At 41.0% G+C, this 18,699-nt stretch overlaps 1 long non-coding RNA gene across 1 annotated transcript; it reads right to left on the reverse strand.

Moving 5' to 3' along the window:
- Positions 1 to 2,894: 2,894 nt before the first annotated feature.
- Positions 2,895 to 15,485, reverse strand: LOC133341646 (uncharacterized). The gene is made up of 3 exons (XR_009755053.1): positions 15,284 to 15,485; positions 6,199 to 6,316; positions 2,895 to 4,173 (listed from the first exon to the last, which is right to left on the reverse strand). It is a non-coding gene; the product is annotated as an uncharacterized LOC133341646 (long non-coding RNA).
- Positions 15,486 to 18,699: the final 3,214 nt, after the last annotated feature.

The raw sequence follows: 18,699 nt of genomic DNA on the forward strand, positions 1-18,699 counted from the left end.
GCACTTCACAGAACTAAAACATTCGCAATGAAGCAACTTGAGGTAATGGCAATTACCAAAGAGGATAGCAATGTGCAGCATTTTCTAATAACAGAGCAAAGGTCCGAGTTGATAGCTGTTCCATATGGGGCCGTAGTGACAGACCTGCGTTTTCTTTCCTGTAGCCTATCTATGAGCAAAGACTGAGGTAATGTCTGGGTGAGTTGTTGCGGATGTGAATTCCTTGGCTTTTCGGCAATTGGGACGAGGATTAAGGAAATGAGCAAATCGCCCTCACACCTGCACTCCCTATTTTGTTCTTTTTCTTCACTTTCCCAACAACACCTGGAGTATGGCCAATTCCAGTGGTGATCTCGTGACAACAAGCAACATTCATTTCTGCCTTTCATGTGTTTTGACATTCAACATATGCAAGTTCTGCATTCAAGTTCTATATGATGGCTATTACAACACTGATTTGGCTTTATTCATATGCTGATAGATATTTACATGGCATCTATATATTGTTATTTGAATGCATTATTTGCACTTTATTTTAGAAGTTATATAATGTTGCCTAGATACCACAGATGGCAAGAGATAAGGACCTAAGAGTGATAGGTTTGACAGATGTTTGTTTGACAACGCTGATATTTTTATTTTGTATTTTGGATCGCAGTGCCTCCAGGCATCAGAACAATCGACCTCTGTTAAGTTAGAGATAACTTTGAAATCTTCTTCCCATTCAAAAAAACCTTCCCATGATGACAAACGTCTTCATAAAAAAATTTTATCGTGAGTTTTAAAGACACATTTCACACAACCGTATAAGCATATCTTATTTTCATTCTATTGTATTTTTGTATAGGACCAATCACAATATATTTAGATAAATATATACCCCCTAAATGACAATTATGAAATACCTTGGCACCATATTTATACGTATTTTAATTCTTAAAATTGAACAAGTCAATTGTACTCCACAATTAACTATACATAGCCAGTAACATTGCTCATATGTATATACAAATAACTGTGAAGGATTTTTGAGAAACTAATCTTGAAATATTCTTAGGTTTTTTCGGTAAAGTCACGTAGGTAAAAAATTAAAATTAATAAAAGTTAAATAAAGCTTGTGTTGCCTCCGAAACGTCGTGATTTTTATTTTATTTTTATTTAACTTTTATTAATTTAATTTTTTTACCTACGTGACTTTACCGAAAAAACCTAAGAATATGAATCCTTGCAGTCACGAAAGCTTCAAATCTAGAATTAAGCTTGAAATGTTTGCAATGAACCAATGTTAGGTTCATGCAGCATTCATGACATCATCATAATCAGACATGATCAACCCACTGATGGGTGAAGGCCTCTCCAAGCCACTGCTATCTCTCTCCCATTCCTGCTATGCAACAAATCATCTGGCACCTGCACACGAGCCGATTTAATCGCTCCATCTCTTGCATCTGACGTATTTTCGAGCGCCCTCCCTCTCTCTCCCTGCTGCCGCCACTGAGTCGTTCGCTTCGACCGATCGTGACGAGTAGTGGTCCAGGCCCACCTATTTTTTCTTGACAATAAAATTGATAAATAGCTCGTGCATATTCTCTAATCCGCGTGTGTCCCCCTTCCCCCTTCTACCTGGTGCTCATGTAATCGTGATACAAGATGTGGGGGGACCACCACAATTCTGCGGATGTTCTCAAAGCGTTTTGCCTGCCTTTTGACGAGGATCTCAATGCGGTGCTCACCCCCCTTTAAACAGCGCTAACAACCCAGTGATGGATATTCCACATGACTATGGCGGGGGTGAGTCTATCCAGAGTATAACCACTGTTGACTTCTCCACAAAGTGATGATCGTTTTATCGGCTATGGAGGGATGATGGGCTGAGTCTACCCCGAATCGGAGATTAAACTCACAACCCCTCACTCAACTGCCGAGCCATCTGACCATTTGAGATATGTACCGCTTATCTCAGATGAACATGATCCATTGTAATTTATATGACAACATTAACCCCCCTCTGATCTTCGTACCTGATAGGCTCACAGTGATGACATCACCTCTACTCCTCTATTTAAGATCGCCTGATGAAGCTCGTTGTTGTAATCATCAGCGAAACGTCGTAAATGTTGTGGGTTTACTCTCCAACACACCGGTGTGCTGAACTCTGTTTGCATGACAATCCTCACTAGTTGGCTGTGTTTGGTGGTGGCGGGTTTAACGACGCATTTATAAATTTTGATTTAAAGCTTTCGTGACTGCAGGGATTCATTTTCCTGGTTCTTTCGGTAAAGTCACGTACAAGGGAAACACATTTTTTAAATATTTTCATTATTTTATTGTTTCCCTTCTACGTGACTTTCCCGAAAGAACCAAAAATATGACACATTTATATTCACGCAATCTAACCCCCCCCCCCAAAAAAAAATCTTTATCAGTTATTCGACTTCTCACGAATTACTGATGAACTGTTTCTACACGTGCGACTGCCGACTCGTACCACTAATGACACGTCTTAATTCCTACTCTTCTGTCAACAAACATGAACCTCTCGACACAAAGTACATTATTGGCTGGAGTTAAAGTGTCACGTGTCCTGGCTCCTCTGTCACCATCACGCATATGCGGAGATTATGATTGAAACCATTCCACCCATCTGTTCGCTCCGCCATGAGATTCGTAAAGTTGTCAGCAGAAAGTGCATCTTCATTCTTCTTGAAACCCCACTGGCGTGTTTCACTCTCCCGTGTGTTTGCACTCTTGCTGCTGCTGCTCTTCTAATGTGTCGCTGCACAAGGGCGCTGTCACATTTGATCACGGCATGCATCTGGAATCTAGCGGCAAACACGGAAAACATATATTGCACAAGTGTACCCCATTAAGTACGCCATTTTTGTTACGGAAAACACACGGACATAGGTTGCAGCACATTATAAAGAGTACCTATACTGACTGAAATCTCATCATACAAAAATGACGAAATAATCTATACAAGATGAGATGACTTTGTTCAAATTGCGCATATGTGTGTACTTGTAAATATCCCATTCACATGTTTTTTTAACTGTTATTTGTATTTTATATTCTATTTCGATTAGATTTGGGAACGGGTTGTGGATCTTAAGAACTGCACTGCTGGATAAAAAAAGTACATTATGAAAATGTTCGCACAGCAATGTGGCAATGTTTTCAAATTCCCAACACTGTGGGCTGGTCTCACAGTGAAGCAAATCGTAAATACATCTGCAGCCAAAGTATGACAGCATATCAATTTCTTGGGTAAATGACAAATGAGCCACGTTAAAGGAATGATCGTGAAGGAAAAAAAAATCCAATATTGTTTTTCCATTCCATAAAAGAATAAAGAAACCCACAGACAATATATAACAAACCTGCAATGTTGTTCTGGAAATTCATTGCATTATTAATACCACTGACGTCATGGGCACATTCATAAATCAATTTCGTGAAAACGATGAGAGTGGGGCGCATTGTATTTTCATACACATCGTCACATCACGCCAATAACTTATGCACTCGTTATTGCACTGCTCTGTAAACCCGACGGCATGTCTTACTCCTGGATATGGCTCACATCAACCCACAATGACCAGCGTGGTGAAGATTGACATGGTCGCCCTCGTGTACCAGTGAATTGATTCCAAAGAACACAGGATGGATTAAAACTTGCAAGAATATAAACATAATGTCTGTTCTAGCATAATTATCGCACAGTACAAGCAATGGCAAGCATATTCACAGTCTGCACTTCTCATTTCACAGACCGATGCATTCATGCTTCTCATGAAAATAAAACCACAGTGATTTGCTGCAAAATACTACCCTTAAAATAATATTGTCAACCCAGATTATTTAAACGCATTAATTAAGATTACATTTTACTAGATCAACAAGAAATACCTCCAGAATAAATGAAAATATATATTACAGTGTAGTCTCTATAGGGCCTGGTTATACACATTATATAAACACACATTATACATGAATACGTTATTAAAGGTCAAATAAGAAAATACATAAGTGCCACATTGGTGCTATTACTGAGTGACGTTCCATTGTGTCATGAATGGGGTATTTTTTCTCTCTCTCTCTTCTCCTTTGGCACATTTTCCTGGCACTCCAGGCCCATTCTTCTTTCGGAGCCTTTAATTACCTTTTCAGCTGCTGCGGAATGGGTAAATACATTAGGTAATGTAATGGAAAAATACTGCCTTTATTCATTCGAAGCATGCTAATAACATTTGCTCCTCGGCCAGTTCAGGATGAATGACACCCACGCTCCACTGAAGGCGGTCGGTCGGTGCACTGCTATCTGTGGAAACAGCTCGGGTGCAGTCAGCGTCGCGGCCAAGTTTCTCCCCGGCTGTCGCGTTCGATCCGACCGCAGCAAAGTGGCCCCGAGTGGCTCAGAGTGTCTGAAACGCCGAGCCAACGCTGCTGACAGCCCTGGGTTCTAATCCTAGATTTTAGCCACCCGTTATTAAAGTGGGTTCTCACCCGTAGCAAGATAATGGTCTCGACCCAGTTGCTACTGACTCTACATTTAAATATGTATATCGTAAGACATTTGGTTATGCAGTTACATTTGGCAAAATTCCAACTTTGGGACGAGAGAGAATACGGTTTGGTGACTGTGATTCGACGAACACAGTCTCATAGCAGAGTGTACGGGAACGTGCAACCGATGCTTGTTGTGCAAAGGATGGACATTACACTTGGAAGGATTATTTGGGAGAAGCCCTACAAAAAATCTATCACACAACCATTCTCGAGTACATAGGGCATGCTCTTCTCTGATATTTCAAGTTGGATTCCTCATCTCAGAATGTGATGCTGATAGTGCAATTAGAATAAATTTGGGGGGGGGGGGTGAAAGGTCAAAAAATATCTAAAAGGAGCCCTTGGAGGACCCTGAGATGTCCTCGCTGTCTGAACAGCAACATTATCTTTCGATTTAAAGCTTTCGTTACTGCAGGGATTCATCTTCTTGGTTCTTTCGGTAAAGTCACGTAGAAGGGAAATCATAAAATAATAAAAATAAAACGTAATAAAATAATTCTCACGACGTTTCGGCCACAACGCAAGCAGCCGTCCTCAGGTGAAGACCAGGTCTGTCGGGAAGATAGCATCTGAATGAGACACGTCTGAATGAGACGCTGTCTTCTCGACAGACCTGTTCTTCACCTGAGGACGGCTGCTTGCGTTGTGGCCGAAACGTTGTGAGAATTATTTTATTATGTTTTATTTTTATTATTTTATTATTTCCCTTCTACGTGACTTTACCGAAAGAACCAAGAAGAAGAGCAACATAATCATCCGGCGAAATGCACGTGCTGGAATATAATTGGCAGATGGGCGATCTCTCACACCATGACTGTATCAATTATTTTTTATTTAGGTCACTTTGTTAAACTATCAAACTTTAAACGCAATGGGTCAAACAACTTCGTAATTTTTGTGGAACATTCGCACATTGTTTTAATGTATATTTAATTTGAGCACATTGATGTTAATGAATTAGAGTAACTATACACTGCTATGGGGAAAATGAGAGCAAACATATATACTATAATTGATTAGTATTCGTATTGTTTCTTAAGCTCACAATACAAAGACTAAAACTACTATGCAAGAATCAATATTTTTGAAATCATATATATTGCATATAATGGGTTCAAGTCACCCCTACAGCCACTACATATGCCACCACTCACCGCAATGTTCAATAAAGGGTTTATTCTTGTGGACCAAATCATGACCAGGCATCTTGTATCGTTCTAGATTTGAAGCTTTCGTGACTGCAAGGATTCATACTCTTAGCTTCTTTCGGTAAAGTCACGTAGGTAAAAATAATAAAAGAAAATAATAATAATAAATGAAAATAACTAAATTAAATCACGACGTTTCGGAAGCAACACAAGCCTCCGTCATCAGGTGTAACTGCTCCAGTAAAATTACTGTAGCGTGTAAAGAGATTTTTATTTTATTATTATTATTTTACCTACGTGACTTTACCGAAAGAACCTAAGAGTATGAATCTTGTATCATACCGCCAGAGGGGTGGTGAATCATTCCACCACAGAATCTACACATACATGCACATGGTTTGGAGCCCTTTGTCAATCCACTTTGGACGGACGCTTCCCCACGCTTGATCATTCACCTGGGTGTTGTCACGCCATCTCTCACCTTGCTGGCCAGTCTGGGTTGGTGAAGTCGGAGGCCTGGATCAGCTCAGACGTCACTTGACACTCCGTTCCACGGGAACGGCGAGACTCACCCAGTCCCAGGATTTTTTCATGGGACGCTGATTGGGTGGGTGGGGGAGACATGGGATCTTCTTTAGCGCAGCCCCACAGCTATGGAACACCACGTAACCTCCTGACTGCAACCGGACATCCAAAACGCGCCGGGTGTCTCTCAATTCCCTTGGCCTCTGCAAGGCGCACCTATTAAGAATCGTCTTCCTAAAACATGTAAACATTTTCAATTAAAGCTGTCTCTTTCGTATTCTTAGGTTTTTTTCGGTAATACAGCTGTCGTGGCTGTGACGGTTCCACCTGAAGACGGAGGCTTGTGTTGCTTCCGAAACGTCGTGAATTTTTATTTTTATTTTTTTGTTTTTATTTTATTTTGTTTTATTTTACTTTTATTAATTTAAAATTTTTACCTACGTGACTTTACCGAAAGAACTAATAGTATGAATCCTTGCAGTCACGAAAGCTTCAAATCTAGAATTAAAGCTGTCTCTTTACTTGTCATTAATTTGACTTTTTTCAAATTTACTACTTACCTTTCTTATACGATTCGTTGTGCACGGTTGCACTTTATTTACTTTGCTCAGTCAGTGTTATTAGCCGCCGAGGTCGTGATGGGTTGTTTTTCTCATTCCTGTTGCTCTCTGACCCCTGTACCGTCCCCGTTCCGCTGTAATGTGCACCGATGGCTACTTAATTATCGAGGGCCATATTGGTACGCAAACTGAAGATTGATGGATCGACTTGCCGCGAATGTTGGCCACAGCCAGGACTCAAACTCCATTCACTGGGTTCAAACGCAGTTCTCTGCACCTTTGTGCCACCGCTGCACATGATATAAAAGAGAACTACAATGGTTTTATTTTTAAAACTGCGTAAACATTCTACTAAGCCCTGTATCTTTCCAGTGGAAGTATAATGTTAACATAAATGTAAGTACAATCACATAAAAATGATACAGCACTAAGGGGCAAGTTAACTTGCCCCTTTAAACATCTCATTCTGAGAACATTATCAACTTCCCTGGTACACATCAAAGGCCAAAGCACATTAGTCGCCCGAGATGTCTGTTTTGGAAAAGAAAAGCGATGCTAGAAGGCATGGTAATTGCTAAATTGTGAAAGCATAGCAAAACTTACCGAATGCGTAATAGTAGTTGCAGGCGACATGCATGAGCTCCTGTGTGCATGCAGAAATGTCTTAATAGCTGTACTCGGTGATGGACTTGTCTAAAGCAGATGGAAAATTGCTCTTGGAATGTGAACTGATGTCACTAAATGACGTACGATCTCCAACAAAAATGTATACATCACCTACTTAACAACAATAATAATAATTATTATATAATTTACAGCCTTTTGTTAATCCACTACCAGATGTTGGATGAATACCTCCCGATGACGTTTTGCTCATGGGAGTTGTTTGGCCAACGCCTGGCCACGCTGGCCAGCACGGGATGCTGAAGAGGAGGCCCAGGCCAGGTTAAGGTATCACTTGCTTTTTGTGCCCTAACCCCCGGTACCTCCAATTAGGATGGTCGGCTACGTACGGTGTGAAAGAAGTTCAACATACATAGAGTGTCTTCAGGTGAAGAATTCTGAGGACGGCTGCTTGCGTTGTGGCCGAAACGTCGTGAGAATTATTTTATTATGTTTTATGTTTTATTTTTATTATTTTATTATTTCCCTTCTACGTGACTTTACCGAAAGAACCAAGAATATGAATCCCTGCAGTCACGAAAGCTTTAAATCGAAATACATAGAGTGTACGTACATTTCTGCTGCTGCCGTTGCTAATGTTAGCCATGGTTGGAAATTGAGCTCGGCCAGTGTCTAGCACAACATTACACGTTCAACATCTGCGCAAGAGATGCGTTGAGAGATGCGCTCGACAAATGGGATGGTGACATGAAGAGCAGTCGAATGTGAATCGAATCTCAGTCAAAAATAAGCATCGCTATCTGAGAATGCTGGGAGCAGCGAGGTCAATATTTTAGATGGTCAAAGACAACAGCATTCCACTTGGACTGCTCCTCGTTGTGACAGAAAGAGAGCAGGACACACAACGATTACTGTAGCAAGTGAACCCATTGACGAAGGGAAGAGGTTTGACGAATCTAGGGTGTGAGATTAACACCAATAAAAGCTGCACGCGAGATAATAAGGGGACATTAGATGTAGCAAGGAATTACTTCACACATATGATATTCATCTGGAAGAACAAGGCATCAACAAACTAACTAAAATTTTGAATTATACGTACAATGGTCTTCCCGATTGCATTATATAAATATGAATTCTGTTCAATGGTGAAAGCAGATGAGGAAATGATGGAATCTGTCGACATGCCATGCCACGGGCGCATACTGCACATTCCCTGGGTGGCAAGGAGGAGGAATGAGTCAGTGCTGGAAGAATTGCTCAGAGAAAAGAGTCTCCTAAACGGAATAAAGCAACAGAGAGCTGAGCAAGTTGTGGCTATGTTATGAGAAGAGGCAGCGGTAGCCTAAAAGAGACAACCATGCCATTAAAATATGTGTAGAGAGGCCATAAATGAGACGGAAGAATTTAATCAAAGAAGAGAAATATATTTAGCAGCAGTAGAAAGAAGAAGAACGGAACGAGACCGGAGGAAACGGAGGGTCCTCTTCAGGGATGCCGCAAGTTTCCACAGGGGATCTGTTAAATGACAGCAGTAGAGGATATTACTACATATTTAAAATGTCTGTACAAAAGAAAAAGTATTTTCAAATATTTAATACCTGATGGGTTACATCTTAACGAGTCTGTTAGATTGCCAATAAGTGTTTTTTTTTGTCTCAATTCTTTGACGTTACGTTAGCAGCTATAAAAATACAGACGTGAGCTCATTCTGTTTGAAAAAAAAATGCCCTTGAGGTTTCCAGCCATGGTTATGCATCTTTTTTTTAACAATGGAAGTGCTGTTATCCTTCCTTCAATGCTATCTTGTTTCTTTGATCTGCTGAATTGTGATTATGAGAACTGGTGTGTCATTATGACCAGCAGCTGACTTGATGTTTTTTTTTTTTTCACCGTTTGAGTCGTTTGTTCCTTTGACGTCTCATGTGGCTGACGGGAGATTGTTAACAATGCGAAAGTACTTCTCAGTTGAACAGTGACTGACTGGACCTTTAACGTATGTGCTTTGCAGGAACATTGGCTCACAGATATCTTACCCCCGAAAGGTCAGCTCATGGTATTTGGAAATATATGACATGCAAGGTTAGAAAAGGTTTTTGGACTAAAGACCTTTATTATTATTTCCACGTTGTCTGCTTCACCCAGTAACCCCTGGTCTTAGCAGAGTCGATAGGTAAATGATTAATGCTGTAAAATATATTTTAGATCAGTACTATTAATTTTAAAACTAGGATTTATTTCATGGTGGCGAGATGTTAATTACCGCGACTGGTATACAGGAGGTCGTGGGTTCCATCCCGACCCTGATACATGTATATTTGGGGTTTGCAGTGATCTCTCCGTGGTCGCGTGGATTGCTATACAATTTTTCAGTTTTTTTCCATTTATTTGGAATAACCCTGTGAGCCATTCGGCTCTTGATTCGGGTGCAACCGCAACAAACAATAAAATATATATTTCCAGATGATAAACCACTTCGTTGAGCTATCATTTGTGGGCAGGTCGCTTCTGAAAAAAAGAGCTATGTAGCTCAGTGGGGCCTTACCTGTTAAAATAACAAAAAATAGTTTCTAGTATAAATAGGTGCAGCACGATTTCAAGCTTTCGTGACTGCAGGGATCCATCTTCTTGGTTCTTCCGGTAAAGTCACGTAGAATGGAAATAATAAAATAATAAAAATTAAACATAATAAAATAATTCTCACGACAGACTCTGTCTCCTCGACAGGCCTGTTCTCCACCTGAGGACGGCTGCTTGCGTTGTGGCCGAAACGTCGTAAGAATTATTTTATTATGTTTTATTTGTATTATTTTATTATTTCCATTCTACGTGACTTTACCGAAAGAACCAAGAAGGTGCAGCACAGTTGATCAGTAGGTTGCGTGTGGTGGGGTAGTGTGTGGGTACCTCCTGTCTCATCCAAGCCCCTCCATTGGAGACGTTCCAGAGCTCTATCCAATGGAGGCCCTCCCAGCAGCAGTGGCGTGAGCAAGACATTTCAGGGCTGCACCTTTGCCTTTTGATCTTTACTCAAGCCAATTCTTCAACACTTTTTTCTCATTGTGTAATGCTTCATTAGCTCATTATCCTTTAAAATATGACGTTTTTGGGGAATTGTGGCTCCTCCATCACCGGTGCACAATGCTTCGGTGGCACAGCCAAGGTCAACACAGAATTTGAGCAATGCTTAGAGCCAATGCTACCTTGCCACACTGTCAGCCTCCAGATCCCAAAAGATCTACACCATGACTCTTTCACGACGAATCAAGACAAATGAACGTGGCGCCTGTCTTTCTTTCGTGGTCTTTTGCAGCAATAGCCAGCGCATTGCATCTCCATATGCTTCTTACGTGCCCTTTGGAAAAGTCTATAATCACTCGGTTTAATTACAATGCTTGGACAGTCTATTTTTTTATTTTATTATTTCCCTACTACGTGACTTTACCGAAAGAACCAAGAAGATGAATCCCTGCAGTCACGAAAGCTTTAAATCGAAATTTCAGTCTAACTAAGTTTAACGTGTGAGTTTCACTCAGATACGATAGTAACCCATTACAGTACTTGTCATGGGTTACAAGTAGCCATGAAGATACAACTAGAGCAGAATATTCGAGTTTTGTTGAACTCAACTGGTAAAAAAAATAAAGAAATTCCGATCCAGGGTTATATCCCATATAGAAAATTCCATTCTGTATTGTAATTAATTATATACAGAAATAATATTGATATTGGAGGAAACCAGAATTCCTGAAAAAAAACTTCTCCATGCATATGAGGGGCCAATCCTCAAAGCTTTACAATGACAAGATTTCAGTACAGGGTATCGATGGACTACTATCACCTGTTCACCTCGCAACGCAAGTCTACAAAACTGGTTATTTGAAGTGCGAACCAGTGGTATGCATCAATTGAGACTCCATTTGATGTTCCCAAAGAAATATTTAGGACAGTCACATGATTAACTTAAAAAGAAAACCATTTGTTGTTTGCTGTTAATTAAAACATCAAGGTAAATTTCAAACTTTTTATAGCTTCCAAGATCTAACGAGATCGGGCACATTTAGAGTGATTATTTTTTAAAATAATAATAATGTTCAAACTATTTTGAGCAAATGTATGCATTTATAAGGTTCATCTTCCTGCTGCAACAGCTGCAAACAGAAACGAGCGGTTGCTCATGAGAAGCATCATCAGCAATCCTCTCCTATCCTATAACGACAGACATGTAGGTGTAAATGACAAACATCCTCGCTCAAATGCACAACCCTAAACACCTACGAGCATTCCAGATGAGCCTCAACATTTCGAAGGAATTGCGGTGTCCACATTAGCAATGCAATTTCATGGATCGTTTTCCTGAAATAACTGAACACATCTGTGCGGTGAATTTTCAACCACAAGTGCGATAATATCTACGCCACCGACGCTTCTCAAATTCACTCGAAACTCTTTCAACGTTATAGAAGTGGCACAAAATACGTGAACGATGACAATGGCACCTCTTTATTAGAATAAAAAAACTTGCCAGTCAGTCATACAGAAACAAATATATTCAGCACTCCCGGATTACATCATAAGTCAAGGATTTCACAACTGAGGTCACAGCAGAGTTTTAATATTACTTCACCGTGTGAGTCTGTTAAGAATGAAGAAAAAAAACAATTCCTTTTCCATTCAATATTGAATGAATGTAAAGAATGGCTAAGATGCTGTGCTATGTATCAATTGAGACTTCTTTTGATGTTCCCAAATAAATAATTAAAACAGTCACATGATTAACTTAAACAGAAAAACACTTGTTGTTTGCTGTTAATTAAAACATCAAGGTAAACTTCAGTTAAATCAACGGCTGCTTGAAAAACTAGTGTGACTAAGTCGTATTGTACAATACACATACACATCGAGTATTCCATTTGTCTTCACATTATTGGTTGCCAAGTATCTACAGTCATACTGTGCAATGCACTTAGAAACAAAATCATTGTACCTAAGTGGATATATACACGTGTGTCTTGGTGTCACGATAGCGTAATATGGTGCAATCACGTGACCTTTAAACATGTCGCTTGACCTTTCTGTCTCGCGCATCGTGAGATACAGAGATGTTTTTACCACAGACGTATGCCAGAGCACATCTGATGCCGCGTATTTCACAGCAACCAGGCATCTTGCCAAGTGTTATGCCCATGTAAACAGCTACTGTACTCAGTGCTAAGAAGCGAGCACCATGTATCCGTAAACACATTATCAATGATGCAGATGATAAGGCACGTGAGTTTAATTGTCCCTGTCCTAACTTAATTTGGAACTTTCGTGACTGCAGGAATTATTCTTTGGTTCTTTCGGTAAAGTCACGTATAAAGATAAAATAATAAATTAAATTAAATACTAGTATACGATGTTTCGATTGCAACACAAGCAATCATCATCAGGTATAAATTAAATAGAAACACAAATCTAGTATACTTAGAAATGTAATGTAATACAACAGTGAGTCTGTTATGTTATGTTATTATGTTATCCGACTCTCTGTTGTATTACATTACATTTCTAAGTATACTAGATTTGTGTTTCTATTTAATTTATACCTGATGATGATTGCTTGTGTTGCAATCGAAACGTCGTATGCTAGTATTTAATTTAATTTATTATTTTATCTTTATACGTGACTTTACCGAAAGAACCAAAGAATATTGTCTCTGTCCTGTTTGGATTATTATACACATTTATTGTAAACAAATCTCAAAAGCAATAGAATGACTGGGACCGCAATGATTCAACTTGGACAGTGGTTCCAAACCTGTGGCCTGCAGACCAACGTTGGTCTGCAAGGCTATGGGAAGTGGGCCGTGCAAGTGTCGCAAGATATTACGATTTAACATACTTCAGCTTAAAAAATATTGAATTGCTGCATGGCGGTCTGCGAAAAAAAAAATTAATCGTTGACAAAGGGTCAGCAAGTACACAAAGTTTGGAAACCGCTGTGCACGATGGGATTTTTTTGGCAATTAATCACTGGTATTCTTCACCGGCAATAGTTGCTGCATCATTCTCTATTTTGTTTGGACGTAACTCCATCAACCTATTCCACTGCCATACCAAGTTGCCATATGTTGCTCACAGTAAGTGTGCTGCTGATGTAGATTGCTGCCAACGTTTGCCCTCCAAATTTCTCTCAGGCCTACCATAGCATGGTGGAATTTTAGCCACTGTTTTAAGATCTTAGAGTATTTTCAAAGCACAGAAACAAATTAATGTTTGGCTATCTCAGCAAAAATGAAAATTAGCAAAATCTTCAAAAACAATATCTTACGACAAGAGTTAAATTAATTTGAATAAAATTGCTAACAAACAACACGCTTGCGATTAAGCTGACAGTTTCCCTCCACCTGTGACTGCAGCCACCAGTGGATATAAGTTCACTTGGAGATCCCCCAGGGGACACCCTAAACCAGAATGATTCATAGGTCAGTGACATGGGAGACCATGGCACAGTTAACAAGGCAGCCTGCTCTTCATTGCAAACATCTTGTTGACCTTAGTGTAGATGCTAAATAGCAGTCTGTATGTATGTTGAACTTCTAAACACAAAAAAGCAGTTCAGTTTGCTGTCCTTCACCCGCTCCTCCGATTAGCATGGTTGGCTACGTACGATGCTAAAGACGTCTGCCTACTTAACACTGCTAATCAGTGTAATGCTCTATTTGAGATGTATACACCGCATGTATACATTTACTAGCTGTACTACCCGGCTTCGCCCGGGACTTGTATCCACCACGGCCGGCCGCCTTTGTCTCCCCAGTGGCGATGTTAATACGCCACACCAGTTACTCGTTTGAGGCTGAGTCGACCTATGGGAGGTTCAAATAATCTTGATCGGTGGTGGCCATGAGCGGGAATCTAACTCGGTTCGCCGGGTTGGTAGCGCAGCGTAGCGTTAACCACTACACCCACCGCTCCTCACACACACAGACGCACAGACACACACACAGACACACACACAGACACACGCAGAAACACACAGACAGACACAGACAGACACACAGACAGCACGCTAACCACTACACTACCGCTCCCCACACACCACACACACACACACACAGACACACACACAGAACACACACACAGACACACAGACAGACACACACACACAGACACACAGACAGCACGCTAACCACTACACTACCGCTCTCCACACACCACACACGCACACACACAGACACACACACAGACACACACACACACACAGATACACACACACAGACACACACAGGCAGCACGCTAAGCACTGCACTACCGTTCCTCCTACACACCACACACCACACACGCACACACACAGACACACACACACAGACACACACACAGACACACACACATAGACACAGGCAGCACGCTAAGCACTACACTACCGTTCCCCCTAGACAACACACGCGCGCGCGTCCATAGGTACACATACACGCGCTTGCTGCAGACACACACATACACGCACATACACACAAACACATACACACATGCATACACACAGACATACACATACATACAAACACACACATACATACACACAAACACAATACACACACACATACATACAGACACACACATACATACACACAAACACATACAGACACATACATACACACATACATACAGACACACAGACATACACATAAACACATACACACATAGTCATGACCCGGCTTTGCCCGGGACTTGTATCCACCACGCCCGGCCGCCTTTGTCTCCCCAGTGGCGATGTTAATACGCCACACCAGTTACTCGTTTTGAGGCTGAGTCCCTCCCTCGCCACTCTGCCTCCCTCGCCACTCTGTAGAGGACGTGAAATTTGTATGAATTTACCTCAGAGTGGCGTGTTGGGTGTCGAGGCCTAGCACCGTGCAGAGCCTCCCGCCTTGCCTGATTTTCCCACCCGGCGAACGCTGGGTACGGGTGCCGGTCCCCCCCCCCCCCCGCGCTATTAAAAATGGCGTCCACCCCGCGGAGAAAAGTTGCTACTCGTTGCCAGGGGCAACCGCCGTCCAATGAAAGCGGCGAAGGCGTGGCTAGCCGTTGCCAGGGGCAACCGCCGTCCAATGAAAGTGCAGTCCAGACACACACACACAGACACACAGACATGAACGATTTTATATATATAGATAGTGCAAGTGAGGCACATGCATATGTGTTGGTGTTCAGTAGTGAAAACATTTTTGTTTAATCACTAAAGCAGAGTTGGCTGTATTTCATTGTAAACACGAAAGTGCGTCATAGCACTAAATGACCCGGTATAACCTGACCGTTCTCTGGAATTAAAGAAAGGTAGAGAGCAAACTGCCATTCTATTTTCACAAAGAGACACCGGTCAATCTTTTTATTTTTCACGAGCTCGCGGGGCTTCCCACTGGAAAATTCTTAACATTTTTACTGTGGGCATTCTACTGCCAAGTCTATTAAATCTGGGATCATTCAGCCCAGTGTCTCTGATCATTGGGCGAGCTTGGAGCTTATATTGGACATCTATATTTCTTGCGAAGAAGGGGACATTCCAGGCAAATTATTGCACTACATTTTTAACAAATAATTTTAATATGGGTTCTTACTTAGTTCTCTATTTGCACCGACAAATGGTAAACTATTGGTGGAATATGTATTTCTTTATTTTAAAAACATGTACACTTTACGCTGTACATGGTTTACGTCCGTTTTATAGCACCACTCAGCCATAAAAGCGAACCGTTACCAGTGTAACAGCTGTAAAAAGCTTGCAATCTAATTGTAAAAAAGCAAACTGCGTATATCATATAGTGTAGTAGACTGTAAAACGACATTCTCCTGTTGAAAATAGACACATTCTCCTTTGATTAAAATGTGTAAGACAGCAGTAAGAATAACAGTTCAATTTATATATATTTTTAAAGTGTTGTGTATAATGCCTCATTACAATTGCAATCACTCTGTTGAATCGTATTTAACATGACATTGGGTTGGGTGGATCAGTAGCCTAGTGATTAGCACACTACACCACTATAGATCCAGAAACCCAAGTTTGATTCCTGGCTACGGTCAACAGTCGTGGCCAGCGAAACCTCAACCAGTCCTTCACTCGCTCACAATGGACCAATGTGGTGAAGTACGGACGAAACAACTCCCATGACCGACGTGCCATCGGTAGGCCTATCATCCAGTAGTGTTTAGATAAACGGCATGGAAATGTTAATTAATTTTCACAGGACAATGACATACAAGGCCAATGTGCACGTCTGAATAAAAGTTAACAGCAGCAAAGCTGGAGAAACAACAATGTTTCGAGAATATAATTGACGGTCATGTAAGACACTCATCTGCCACCCCCTACTGGAAAATAGAAAGACAGACAATGTGAAACTACAGAGAAAGCTGGATTAAGATAAATATGTAAAGTATGTGAAGATGATGGCGATGCACTTTTCCTTATCACGACAGCTCGTGAAGTAATATCAGGCAGTGTATTTATAATTTTCATCAGCCATAATCCACTGCTGGATGAAGCCCTCCCCGATAAATTGTCATCTCTTGTGGTGGCACGATGCAACAAGTCAACCGACACACGAGCCAATCTCATCACTCCATCTGGTGGTTGTCTTCCTGGGCATTTCCCATACAAGTTATTCTTGTCCACCAGCCACCATCCATTTCTATGATGTGCGCTACTCAAGCCCACGTACTTTTGTTAATAGTGAAAATTGTCTTTAACCTGCATATTTACTCTAATCCGTGTTCTCCTTTCCATCTCGAAGCGTAACCCCGAACATGCATTAGCTTCTATGCTTTGTGAGATTTTGAGTTTTTACTCCATCTTCATTCATGAGTCTGGTAATAATAACAGCATTATTTTGGAGTATGCCACGCACGTAGTTATTATTCACGCTGCTTAACTTCCCAGATTCGACAGATTGGGTACATTTTGGATGTTTAGACAATAGGCTACAAATACATACACAACTTACAAAACAGATTTTTTTTTACACCTTAGATTATCTTAATAGTAAAGTCGAGGAATACAGTACCAATCGTGTGACTAACTCTGTGTTTAATACTGTAATTTAAGATCTCAAAGTACAATATTTGGCCGAACCCAACAGGTAAAAAAATAGATTAAAGTGTGGTACACGTTGTGCCAATGTGAAGAGAGACGAGCCAAATGGTTTACAGTTGGGTCAGCATGAGCGAAATTAACACGTGGTGTTCACAGTGGTGTCTGTCATTTGTGGCGTCACAGCAATGGAGAAATGACATTTACTCTCTTGAATTTGGAGCTTTCGTGACTGCAGGAATTACTCGTTGGTTCTTTCGGTAAAGTCACGTATATAGATAAAATAATAAATTAAATAATAACATACGATGTTTCGATTGCAACACAAGCAATCGTCATCAGGTATAAAATTTTAACCAGAAAACGTATAGACAGACATATAATAAGACAGATAACACCAAGATACATAAGAGAGAGAGAGAGTAACACAGGCACAGAGAGGGAGATTGTCTCTGTAGCGAGGCCTCGCTATAGTTTTCTGGTTAAATTTTATACCTGATGACGGTTGCTTGTGTTGCAATCGAAACATCGTATGTTATTATTTAATTTATTATTTTATCTTTATACGTGACTTTACCGAAAGAACCCACGGGTACATTTACTCTCCTAGACTTTTTGCCAGTAACATTGGTACAGATGGGTGGTAAAAAAAGTCAACACAATGTCACATCATTTTTACCGCACGATTCGGCGGTATCCGTCCAGTGCTCGCTGAGCTTGCATTGGCTTACAGTCGCCGAACGAACTCATTACGCACAAAGTTCTTGCCACAAATCAGCCACGATACCTCGCTAAACCATCAAGACAATTCCGGTCATCCTCGCAGCGACTTTTGGCGAACCATCGCACAAAGACGGTGACTGCATCGCGCGCTTTCAGACGCGCTTCTGTGACCGTCTGGAACGCTCTTCCTTTCGAAGCCACTGGAGCAATGCGCTTTTAAATCTGGATTGAAAACTCATTTCTGTAGAACAGTTTTGTGTGTGTTTAGTTTGTTGTCCTGTCCGTCCGCATCCTTCGATTAGCACGGTTGGCAACGTACGGTGCAAAATAAGTTCTACATACATACTGCAATGAGTATTACGTGTGTCTTGTGATTTGTATTGTCCCTGCAGAGTGCAATACAAGCCACGTGGTGGCAGAGTGAGATAGACGGAAGCGCGCAGAAGAGGCCAAGGTCTGAGTGTATGTACACAGAGTTCCC

This window comes from Lethenteron reissneri, chromosome 12, assembly GCF_015708825.2.
Source record: "Lethenteron reissneri isolate LAM-NWPU_2019-01 chromosome 12, ASM1570882v1, whole genome shotgun sequence".
Classification (NCBI taxonomy): domain Eukaryota; kingdom Metazoa; phylum Chordata; class Hyperoartia; order Petromyzontiformes; family Petromyzontidae; genus Lethenteron; species Lethenteron reissneri.